Source organism: Pristiophorus japonicus, chromosome 7 (assembly GCF_044704955.1).
Source record: "Pristiophorus japonicus isolate sPriJap1 chromosome 7, sPriJap1.hap1, whole genome shotgun sequence".
Taxonomy (NCBI): domain Eukaryota; kingdom Metazoa; phylum Chordata; class Chondrichthyes; family Pristiophoridae; genus Pristiophorus; species Pristiophorus japonicus.
The window spans coordinates 50,988,502-50,999,958 of NC_091983.1; the positions used below are offsets into that span (position 1 = coordinate 50,988,502).

General features: G+C 49.5%; 1 pseudogene; it reads left to right on the plus strand.

Annotated features, from left to right (window-relative positions):
* Positions 1-4,057: 4,057 nt before the first annotated feature.
* LOC139266764 (synaptobrevin homolog YKT6 pseudogene) lies at positions 4,058-4,653 on the plus strand (annotated as a pseudogene).
* The last annotated feature ends 6,804 nt before the right edge of the window (positions 4,654-11,457 follow it).

Here is an 11,457-nt window from a genome sequence, read left to right on the forward strand (position 1 = left end):
TTAACACAATTTTCCGCCTAATAAGAATTTCCTTCAGTTCCAGCAAAGCAAGCCCTTACCTGAGGGTGGACCTGGCACCGGAGAGCAGACCAGCACAGCACCCGAGACACAGACCACTCAGCATGACTGCGTGGAGATGGTCCAGCTGAGACGATCTGAACGCACCTTCCAGGCTCCAGTGGCAGGACTCCGGAGGAAGAAAATCAAATCCAATGGCGACTTCCCAGCTTCGGAAGCAGAACCGGTGGAGAAGAGGATCACCGCAGTCAACATCGCGGATGGAGGAAAGATGGTGCCCAAACCACGAGGTGAGGCGCTGAAGACAAATATGGCCGCGGCCAGACCACGAGCTACAACGTTGATGGAGCAACACGTGGCACTAAACGGAGAAGCGAATTGGGGTTAAAGAAAGCAAGGCTTTCATAATAGCAATTGTAAGTCAGAGGAAAAAAGTGTAACTGATTATGTAAAATGTGCAAATGATATTCTGAATTGTATATATGCAACCAGCGAGGAAAAGTCGTGCAATTATGTAAAATGTGTAATTGATGATCTGAACTGTGCACATACAACCAGCGAGGAAAAGTCACGCGATCGCAATCGGACCCACAGTGTGTCCAGCATAAGTAATGAAAAGTTGGACGATGCAGGGTTTCAACTGCAGGCAGCCAATGCAGTGGGTAGACACCCATCGGGAGCACACAGGTCCAGCGAGCTACCCAGTGCTGTAGCCGGTGTCCCGGGGATCACAGTCATGCACGAAAGAGTGTGGCCACAAGCAGCCGACACACACGAGCTGCAGAGCAAGCGATCTCAGCAGGGCAACGGCACCGGTATCGATATCATGCCCTTGATCGGCTCCACCTCTCAGGCACCCGATGGCACCAACTGCCACGAGCCTGAAGGAGCAGACTGCACTAAGGCCGTACCCCTAGATGTAGGGTCACCCGCCACTGTTCCCTCAAAGGAAACAAGCACCAGCCTGGATCCCAAACCAAATGACGCCCAGGCCAGTGAGTCAGCAGTTCCCTGTGCACTGCTAGACGGCAGCTCCTCAGGGAGCAGCTGTGACCCAGGGTGCAAAGAAAGGACAGGGAGGTCATAGACATCTGTGAACCGGCCCGACGCTAGGGACGACGGCAACAGCCCCGAGAGCAGGCTACGCGAGCCAACCGGGTTCCCACTGCCAGCACCGGGCACTGACCCAGCAGCTCCTGAACTAGCTTGTCCTCATGCACCAGTCATTGCATCGATAAGGCATTAAACGTACTTATCGCATCACTGAACCACAAATAATGCAAAACCCATTTTCCTGAACTTGAATGCACATAAATGCTAGGAGCCCCCACCATAATCATTGTGGGGTGGTGGGGGGGCGAATGGAGTGGTCAGGGACACACTCACACAAACAGCAACCGCCAGCGCGTTACTGCGCCAACCACTCACCCAAGATTGAAATGACCTGCCAAGGGTCAACCAGACAGAGCCCACATAGAGCTAAGCCCAGAGTACAGTCAATGCAGAGGCAATTTGCACTAAAGGCTCAGGGGAGAGTGATGTCATATATCCTACATGGCTACTGTTGGTACTATCACAAGGTGTGCCACCAGAGGGCACAACAGTGGGACTCTTGTAGGTTACCTGTACAGGTGTGCCTGGCCGAGTATAAAAGGCAGGGCACCAGGTGTGATCCTCACTCTGGAGTAATAAAGGACTAAGGTCACTACAGTTCAAGTACAACACATTGCCTCGTGGAGTCATTGCTAGAGCAGCTAAGGACACAACAACAAGTTGCACCAAAGAGAATGCAGACAAAAAGAAACAGCAAGGCACACACGTAGTATAGTGAATAAAAGTAACAATAGTCTAAAGATGTGAAAAAACGATGAGAGCAAATGCCAGAAAATAAATGTAACACCGCTATTCAAGAAAGAAGGGAGAGAGAAAATAGGGAACTACAGGTCAGTTAGCCTGACATCAGTTGTCGGGAAAATACTGGAATCCACTGTTAAGGAAGTGGTATCAGGGCACTTAGAAAATCATAACATGAGTAGGCAGAGTCAACATGGTTTTATGAAAGAGAAATTGTGTTTGACAAATTTATTAAAGTTTTTTGAGAATGTGAATGATCTTATTGAATGGCGGAGCAGGCTCGAGGGGCTAAATGGCCTACTCCTGCTCCTATTTCTTATGTTCTTATGTAACTAGCAGGGTAGATAAAGGGGAACCAGTGGATATATTTGGATTTCCAAAAGGCATTCAATAAGATGCCACATAAAAAGTTATTACATAAGATAAGGGCTCATGGGATTGGAGGTAATGTATCAGCATGGATAGAGCATTGGTTAATGGACAGAAAATAGAGAGTAGGGATAAACGGGTCTTTTTCAGGTAGGCAGGCTGTAACTAGTGAGGTGCCGCAAGGATCAGTGCTGGGGCCTCAACTATTTACAATTTATATTAATGACTTGGATGAACGGACTGAGTGTAACATATCAAGTTTGCTGATGATACAAAGATAGGTGGGACAGTAAACTATGAGAACACAGAGTCTGCAAAGGGATATAGATAGACTAAGTGAGTGGTAGGAAGAATAGAAAAACAGAATATTTTTTTAAATGGTGAGAAACGCTTAAATGTTAGTGTTCAGAGAGATTGTGCAAGAAACACAGAAAGCTAGCATGCATGTACAGCAAAAAGATTAGGAAGGCAAATGGCATGTTGTCCTTTATAGCAAGGGGGTTGGAGTATAAGAGTAAGGCGGTCTTGCCGCAATTGTACAGGGCCTTGGTGAGACCACAGCTGGGGCTGGATTTCTGGCTTTTGAGATTTCGGGGGGTTAATGATGGCGGGGCGGTCCTGATAACGCCTGGAAAAAGTTTGCACCCCCGTATGTAAAAGTCAACAGAAAGTGAGGTTCAATGACCGGGGGTGTTAATCAGGCTTGGCCGCCCCAGCCGAAAATCATGGCGTTAAAAAAGCTCTACATTTTGCACATGCGCAGACGTGTTTGAATCTTCCTGTGGCCCAGACAAAACTTTAGGGCGCGGCAATTTTGTTTGCGTATGTGCAGATGCACCGGCCCACTTCGCTCACAGCGGGAGACACGGTGCAGCAGGAGGGAAGACAGAGAGAATGCCACTTCTCTGCAATGGCCGCTGAGGCATTAGTTCAGGCCATTGAGAGCAGGTGGCCTGCACTGCATTTGGTAGGTGGAAGGAGACCCGTGCCAAAGGTGTTCAAGAGGATTTGGAGGGACATAGCCCTGGAGGTGTCAGCAACAGACACGGTGGCTAAATCTGCAATCCAATGCCGCCAGAAGTTTAACGATCTCGGGAGGGTCGTCAGGGTGAGTACCCTTCATATTTATGTACACTGCCGTGATTGAAAGATCAATGTCTCACACAATGTTAAGTATTTGATGGAGCTGCCCCTTCTCTATGTGTTCCAGGCCATGGTGTGGGTTGGTGAACTCACCTGACAGCTGCAGGCACACTTCTCCAGCCATGTCCCCTGCATTCAGGATGCACGGACCCTCTTGTCCCCTAATTATTGTCAACCCTCCTCACACTCCCTTTCCACTGTTGATATGCGTTGGCCAAACGTCACCCTGAGCCGCTATGCTACCTGCCTCTCACCTCCTCCTAGTTTTTCCACATGGTCAGTCACCAGCCGCACAGATTGTACTGAACACATTTGCACTTCCAGACAATGGCAGCTATTGTACCATAGAAGGCACATGTGGCACAAGAGGAGCTGCACACTTATTCAACCCTTCTTATTACTCTTATTGCAGGCAAAGTTAGCACATAATCGGAGGGAGCAGCAATGCACCGGGGGCTGACAGCCTGATCTGCAGGAGCTGACCGAGATGGAACAGAGAGTGTCGGCCCTCATGGGCACCCCAGTTCGCACAGTGGCCGGCGGCAAGGCCGAGCCTCCTACGGGTAGTGACGGTATGTGAATGGCATTTGCGATTAATGTGATTTCCTTGACCCCTAATATGGAGAGAGAGAGCGAATGAGAAGGTCGTTGGAAGGCATGCAAGGCTGCAGATATGAAGTTGTACAGCCTGAGCATGTTATACAAAGGAGCTACAGGTGTTAACCTTCTGAAAGTCGCTTACCATCTTGCGTCTTTCAGTCACTTCCAGAGATCCAGTGTTCAGGAGTTTATGACTTGCACGAGTCAACTACTTGTGGAGCGCTCACAGATTGGAAGCCGAGCTGCGGTGAAAGAGCAAGATTACATTTGTCATCTCTGCGTCCGGAACGATTCCCTGCAGGGGTAGTTATTGCAGACAGTGAATATCCATCGAGGGTCTGCTTCACGTTGCTTGATAAGATATTAGATGATTTCTCCAAACATGTGGACGGTATAGATTGCCCCTCAGGTTCTCCGAAATTGATCCACTACACAGGACTGGATGCCCAACTTGCCCGCTACCAGAATCCTCGAGAAGCTGACCCTATGTGTAAAGTACAAGCAGAACTGGATACAACCAAAGCAATCTTGCATAACACAATGGAGTCCCTGCTGGATTGTGGAGAGAAGCTCGATGATCTAGTGTCAATATCCAAAGTTCTGGGCACACAATCTAAAGCTTTTTACAAAACTGCTCAGAAACAGAATTCCTGCTGCGAGATCATGTGATTTGCGGACCAGGACCCACTCGATCCTCTGCCTTCACAAACATTCGGTTTGTAAAATAAATAACCTTTTCAGCCTGTGAAACAAACAGCAATTCTCTCAGCAGTGTTTCCTGGATGGGCGATTGTATGCCATGCACTATGGAACATTTCACCCCCGGATTGAGGCCAGTCGACAATTACCATGGCTTGCGGCCACCACAATAAATGGTGCGCGATGAAAACAGCTCTAGTCGGCCTTTTCATTTTCTGTTTGACTGTGAGCAAGAGCGCAGCTAATGCCAGCTTTCCATGAATCCCTGAAGGAGCGATATTTCCCGTAGTTACTTGTCATGTATGTAACCATAATGTAACACCACTATATTACTGTATACACTCCAGCTAGATGCATACCTTGACCACAAGGGGTGAACTTGTGGGAGACACTTCTTACCTGATCACACAGGTATAAAAAGGGAGGTCACACACAGGGTCATCGTCTTTGGAGTCCTGTGAATAAAGAGTTAAGGTCACAGAATGACCTTGTCCCCAGAATGTGCCTCATGTGGTTTCATACTGTAGAGTAAGGACTTTACATTGGCGACGAGAAACGGGAATTAACGACCCACGAGAATGGCCACCGGTAGCACAGAGGAACGGTACTGTGTTGGGGAAGACTGGGACGATTTTGTTGAGAGGCTTCAGCAAAGCTTCGTTACGAAAGAATGGCTGGGGGGTGCAGCGGCCGACAAGCGAAGGGCTCACCTCTTGACCAGCTGCGGACCAAAGACTTACGCGCTCATGAAGGACTTACTAACACCCGAAAAGCCGGCGGACAAAACCTTTGAAGAACTTAGCAAATTGATCAGGGAGCACCTCAAACCGGCAAGTAGCATATATATGGCCCGACACAGATTCTACACCCACCGACATCGTGAAGGACAGAGCATACCGGACTTCGTAGCGGACATCCGGCATTTGGCCAGCCTCTGTAAGTTCACAGACGCCTGCAGGGGAGAGATTTTAAGGGACTTCTTTATCGAGGGCATCGGTCATGCGGGAATTTTCTGCAAATTAATTGAGACCAAGGATTTGACCTTGGAAGCGGCGGTGTTGATAGCTCAAACTTTCATGGCAGGGGAGGAAGAGACGAAAATAATATACGCGCGCAATTCTGCCTCTAACGCGGCGATGGATCAGGGAATCAACATCATCAAAGTGACTCAGAGCCCCGCAGGCAGGCAGGGACAGTCCGACACTCCCCAGACAGCAATAGACCCCTGAGTAGGACTTCAACAGAGACAAAGGCAGGCTGAACGGACATTCACGCCATCACAGTGGACAATGCGGCCCGGGATGGGGCCACTGACACCCACTAATAGGGTACTTAAGAGCAGTCAAAGGGACAGTCAGCGCGGAATGCCTGGCCATAGTCCCTTTGTTCCCAACAATGGAAACTTTAACTCATGCTGGAGGTGTGGGGGAAAACACTCAGCTAGATCTTGCAGATTTCAACAGTTTGTCTGCAGGATCTGCAATCTCAGAGGCCACTTAGCTCGAATGTGCAGACTAATATATGAGGCGGATGGACCAGAAGAGGGTTCTTTGAGGCAGGATGACTTTTGGGGCAAGTCGATGGACGCCGAGGTTCAGCGGGTCCATGTGGCGAATATTCACAGTTCATACACCAAAACGCCACCAATGATGAGGGTTTTATTAAACGGTATCCCTGTACGCATGGAGCTGGACACTGGGACCAGCCAGTCACTCATGGACGTTCAGCAATTTGAAAAGCTATGGCCACTTAAAGCCAGTAGACCCAAATTAGCACGTATTGAGACACAATTGCGGATTTACACTAAAGAAATCATCTAGGCAGTGCAATGTTGGCTGTCACACACAATGGGTTAGTGAATCGGCTGCCGCTCTGGATTGTCCCAGGCAATGGTCCCGCACTGTTGGGGAGGAACTGGTTAGCCGAGATGAACTGGAAATGGGGGGATGTTCACGCAATGTCATCTGTGGAGCGAAGTTCGTGCTCACAAGTCCTACAACAATTCGATTCACTATTCCAACCTGGCGTCGGGACTTTCACAGGCACTAAAGTAGTGATACACATCACCCCGGATGCCAGGCCAGTGCACCACAAAGCCAGAGCGGTGCCGTATGTAATATGGGAAAAGATCGAGAGTGAATTGGACCGGCTGTTGAGAGAGGGTATCATCTCGCCTGTTGAATTCAGCGACTAGGCGAGCCCCATCGTTCCCGTCCTAAAAGCGGATGGCTCTGTCAGGATCTGTGGCGACTACAAGGCCACCATCAATCGGGTGTCCCTACAAGATCAATACCCGCTCCCGAGAGCGGAGAACCTCTTTGCCATGCTGGCAGGCGGCAAGCTGTTCACCAAGTTGGACCTTACTTCAGCCTATATGACCCAGGAACTGGCCGATGAATCTAAACGACTGACCACCATCACCACGCACAAGGGACTGTTCGTTTATAACTGGTGCCCGTTTGGCGTTCGATCAGCGGTCGTGATTTTTCAATGAAACATGGAAAGCCTGCTTAAATCCATTCCTGGAATGATCGTGTTCCAGGACGACATTCTCATCACGGGTCGAGACACCGAGGAACATCTCCACAACCTGGAGGAGGTGCTACGCCGACTGGACCGGGTAGGCCTGCGACTCAAGAAGTCTAAATGTGTGTTCTTAGCTCCTGAGGTTGAGTTTCTGGGCAGGAGGGTTGCTGCAGATGGGATTCGGCCCACCGAATCCAAAACAGAGGCGATTCGATGAACACCCAGGCCCTGCAACACATCGGAGTTGCGTTCATTCCTGGGACTGTTGAACTATTTCGGGAACTTTCTGCCGAACTTGAGCACATTGTTGGAGCCGCTACACGTGCTCCTGCATAAGGGTTGCGATTGGTTTTGGAGGGACTGTCAGGAATGGGCATTTTATCGGGTGCGAAACCTACTTTGTTCAAACAAGTTGTTGACCCTGTACGACCCCTGTAAAAAATTGGTCCTGACATGTGATGCATCGTCCTATGGGGTTGGGTGCATGTTGCAGCAGGGCAATGCTGAGGGTTAACTACAACCTGTGGCTTATGCCTCCAGGTCGCTCTCTCAAGCAGAACGGGGATATGGGATGGTCGAGAAGGAAGCGCTTGCATGTGTCTATGGTGTAAAAAAAATGCATCAGTAACTCTTTGGTCGGAAGTATGAATTAGAGACGGACCACAAGCCATTAACATCCCTGTTGTCAGACAGCAAGGCTATCAATGCCAACGCATCAGCTCGCATACAGCGATGGGCTCTCACGCTGGCTGCTTAACCGGCACTGGCCCAGCACCGAAAATTGCGCAGACGTGCTCAGCAGGCTTCCACTGGCCACCACTGAGGGGGCAGCGGAGCAAAGCGCCGAGATGGTCATGGCTGCCGATGCCTTTGACAATGCAGGCTCCCCCATCACAGCCCGCCAGATCAAAATCTGGACCAACAGAGATCCCCTCCTATCCCTGATTAAGAAATGTGTCCTGACTGGGGATTGGGCGCCCGCACACGGAGCATGCCCTGAGGAGGTCAGACCGTTCCACAGACAGATGTATGAGCTCTCTATCCAAGCCGACTGCCTACTATGGGGCAGCTGGGTAGTTATGCCCCAGAAGGGCAGGAAGGCATTCATCAGGGAACTCCACAACGAGCACCCAGGCATTGTGCTGATGAAGGCCATTGCCCAGTCACATGTTTGGTGGCCTGGAATTGATTCAGACCTGGAACACTGTGTTCGCAGGTGCATGACATGTGCCCAGCTGGGTAATGCCCCCAGGGAGGCCCCGCTCAGCCTATGGTCCTGGCCCACCAGGCCATGGTCACGCATTCATGTTGACTTCGCGGGCTCGTTCATGGGTAAGATGTTCCTTATTGTGGTAGATGCATACTCGAAATGGATCGAGTGCATCATTCTGAATTCACGCACGTCATCCACCACCGTGGAAAGCCTACCCATGGCTTGCCGGACATCCTGGTTAGTGATAACGGCCCATGTTTCACAAGCTACAAATTCCGAGAGTTTATGTCGGGCAATGGCATCAACCATGTCAGGACTGCGCCGTTCAAGCCGGCCTCCAAAGGCCAGGCGGAATGTGCGGTCCAAATCATTAAGCAAGGGATGCTCAGGATTCAAGGACCTTCCCTACAATGTAGCCTGTCGCGTCTCCTTTTGGCCTGTAGATCCCGACCACACTCGCTCACGGGGATCCCGCCCAGGAAGCTACTAATGAAACGGACACTCAAAACTCGGTTGTCCCTCATTCACCCAGTCCTGATCAACATAGTTGAGGGCAAGCGCAAGTCACAAAACGAGTACCATGACCGTAATTCGAGGGGGAGATGTTTTGAAATAAATGATCCTGTATTTGTCCTCAATCATGCCATGGGGCCCAAATAGCTTGAGGGCACTGTAATTGACAAAGAGGGGTATAGGGTCATCGTGGTAAAACTCAACACTGGTCAGATATGCTGTAAGCATCTGGACCAAGTAAAAAAAAGGTTCAGCATCGACACGGAGGAACCTGAAGAAGACCATGAGATGAAGCTCACAACACCGCCAGTGAACGAGCAACAAGAGCAATCAGAAGAATGCACAGTCCCTGCGGTCAGCCCAGACAGGCCGGAATCACCACAGGTGACAGACACTCAGGTCAGTGTCCAACAACCAGAGCCCCAACTGTGGTGCTCCACGAGGGAGCGTAGACCATCTGAAAGACTAAACCTATGATCCAAATAAGACTTTGGGGGGGTGGCGGGAGGAAGTGATGTCATATATGTAACCACAATGTAACACCACTGTATTACTGTATGCACTCAACCTAGATGCACACCTTGACCACAAGGGGTGAACTTGTGGGAGACACTCCTTACCTGATCACACAGGTGTTGTAGGAGGTAGGCACCTTTAGAATATACCAGAATACTAAGCATTAGGCACCTGCTAGATATATCTAAACGCATATAAGTTTAAAGTGGACACACACATAAAATGGCTGCCCAGGCATGATGGGAAATCAGGTAGTCAAGCTGTGAACTGTTGAACGTTCAATGACCAAGCAATAACCCTGTGAGGCCCACTGTAGGAATGCCTGGGATGCGGGAAGACAGAGATAAGAAGGAAACCATCTCCTGTGAACAAGGTCATAAACCAATTAATTCCCCAGGAAGAAAGATAAGAGGGAAACCATCTCCTGTAAACAAGGTTATAAACCAATTATTTCTCCCAGATGAAAGAACTAGGGAGAGAACCAATAAAGTCATCGATCAGCCCAAGCTGACAATAACCGAACATATGGTTCCCTGGATACTAGGGGATTTCTATTGGGTTAAAAGAACCTATATGTAATCTATAATCGTTCTGATTGGCTTGTGTCCAGCCGTGATGGGCTGTGTAGCTGTAGTAAACTGTTTTGTAACTGTTGTGAAACATATAAAGGTGCATGTAACCCTTTGTTCGGTGGAGAGAAACCTGGATACGGTCCTGAGTTTTTCCTCCCCGCTGAGCGTAATAAAAGCCGCATCAGCATTGGAACCGACTCTGAGTGTTGAGTGATTCTTCTGAGAAAACACTAACGCTAACACAGGAATAAAAAGGGAGGTCCCACGCAGGGTCATCGCTTTTGGAGTCCTGTAAATAAAGAGTTATGGTCACAGAGTGACCTTGTCCCCAGAATGTGCCTCGTGTGGTTTCATACTGTACAGTAAGGACCTTACATTACTGATGGTTTTATTTTTGACGAATGGAACAGCGTCGGGCTCCGCTGGCGTTGAAGTCTCTTGTTATAATGAAGTTGTATGTAGCTCTGGGGAACTTGCACGTTGCAGTTGAACCCACCGTATAACCGTTATAGTGGAAGAGCGATTGAGCTGATTTTTCTCCCCTTTCCCCCCCTCCATAAACTGGCAATTTGTGCTTGTTGTACAGTCTATAGGCAGTGGTCCTCCATGGCCTTCACGCGGAAGCTTGGATATTGAATCCATTGCAGCTTAATACTGTACTCTCCCAGTGTCACATTATAGTCGGGATGTGCTGTCTGTTGATCAGCGGCAGGAACCTTGGTCCACTTCTCACCTCTAGCCCAGGTATGCTCCGACCAGTTGGCCACCCACTGCTGCCTTAGCTCAGATTGGTGACCTCGCCACTGACCCTTTTCTGTATGCGAGTCAGTGTCTGCATCTTTTCTCCTAAGCCATCAGGAAGCCCTGATTGGAGTCAGTTTGAACAATAATAGTGTGTAAAGCCAACCAGACAAAATAATGGAACTGAGTAATGGTCTTTAAGTCTCCAGAATTCCCTTTGTTTAGATGTGCGCTGATCTAGGTTCTGCAGCGTGTTGGTATGTGGGAGCTCGGGCCAGCCCACACTGCGACATGTGTGCGCTCTAGGTCCGTGCAGCAGAGCAGGTCTCCAGTCGTCTTGGTTAATCCTTGCCACTGGACCAAGACCTAGCTCTGTCAAGCCCGTGTGGTGGCTGTTGTGCAACTGTCACCACACATTAAAAAAAATTCACGCACAGGCATCTTCCACCCCCTTAATTGGAGTTCAGGACTGGAACATCGGGTCCTTCATCGAAACATCTGTGAACTCGTGGAAGCAAGTCATCCTCGTTCGAGGGACTGCCTATGAATATCAAGTGGCCTAGCCCCTTTATATATACATGTCCAATGCCAGCTTCCTCTTATTTGCCTGCCCTCTCCCCTGTTGCTAACCACGTCTGTTATTTTGTGCTTACAGTTGACCAGCCAGAAGCACAGCAGCCTTCCCTTGAGCCG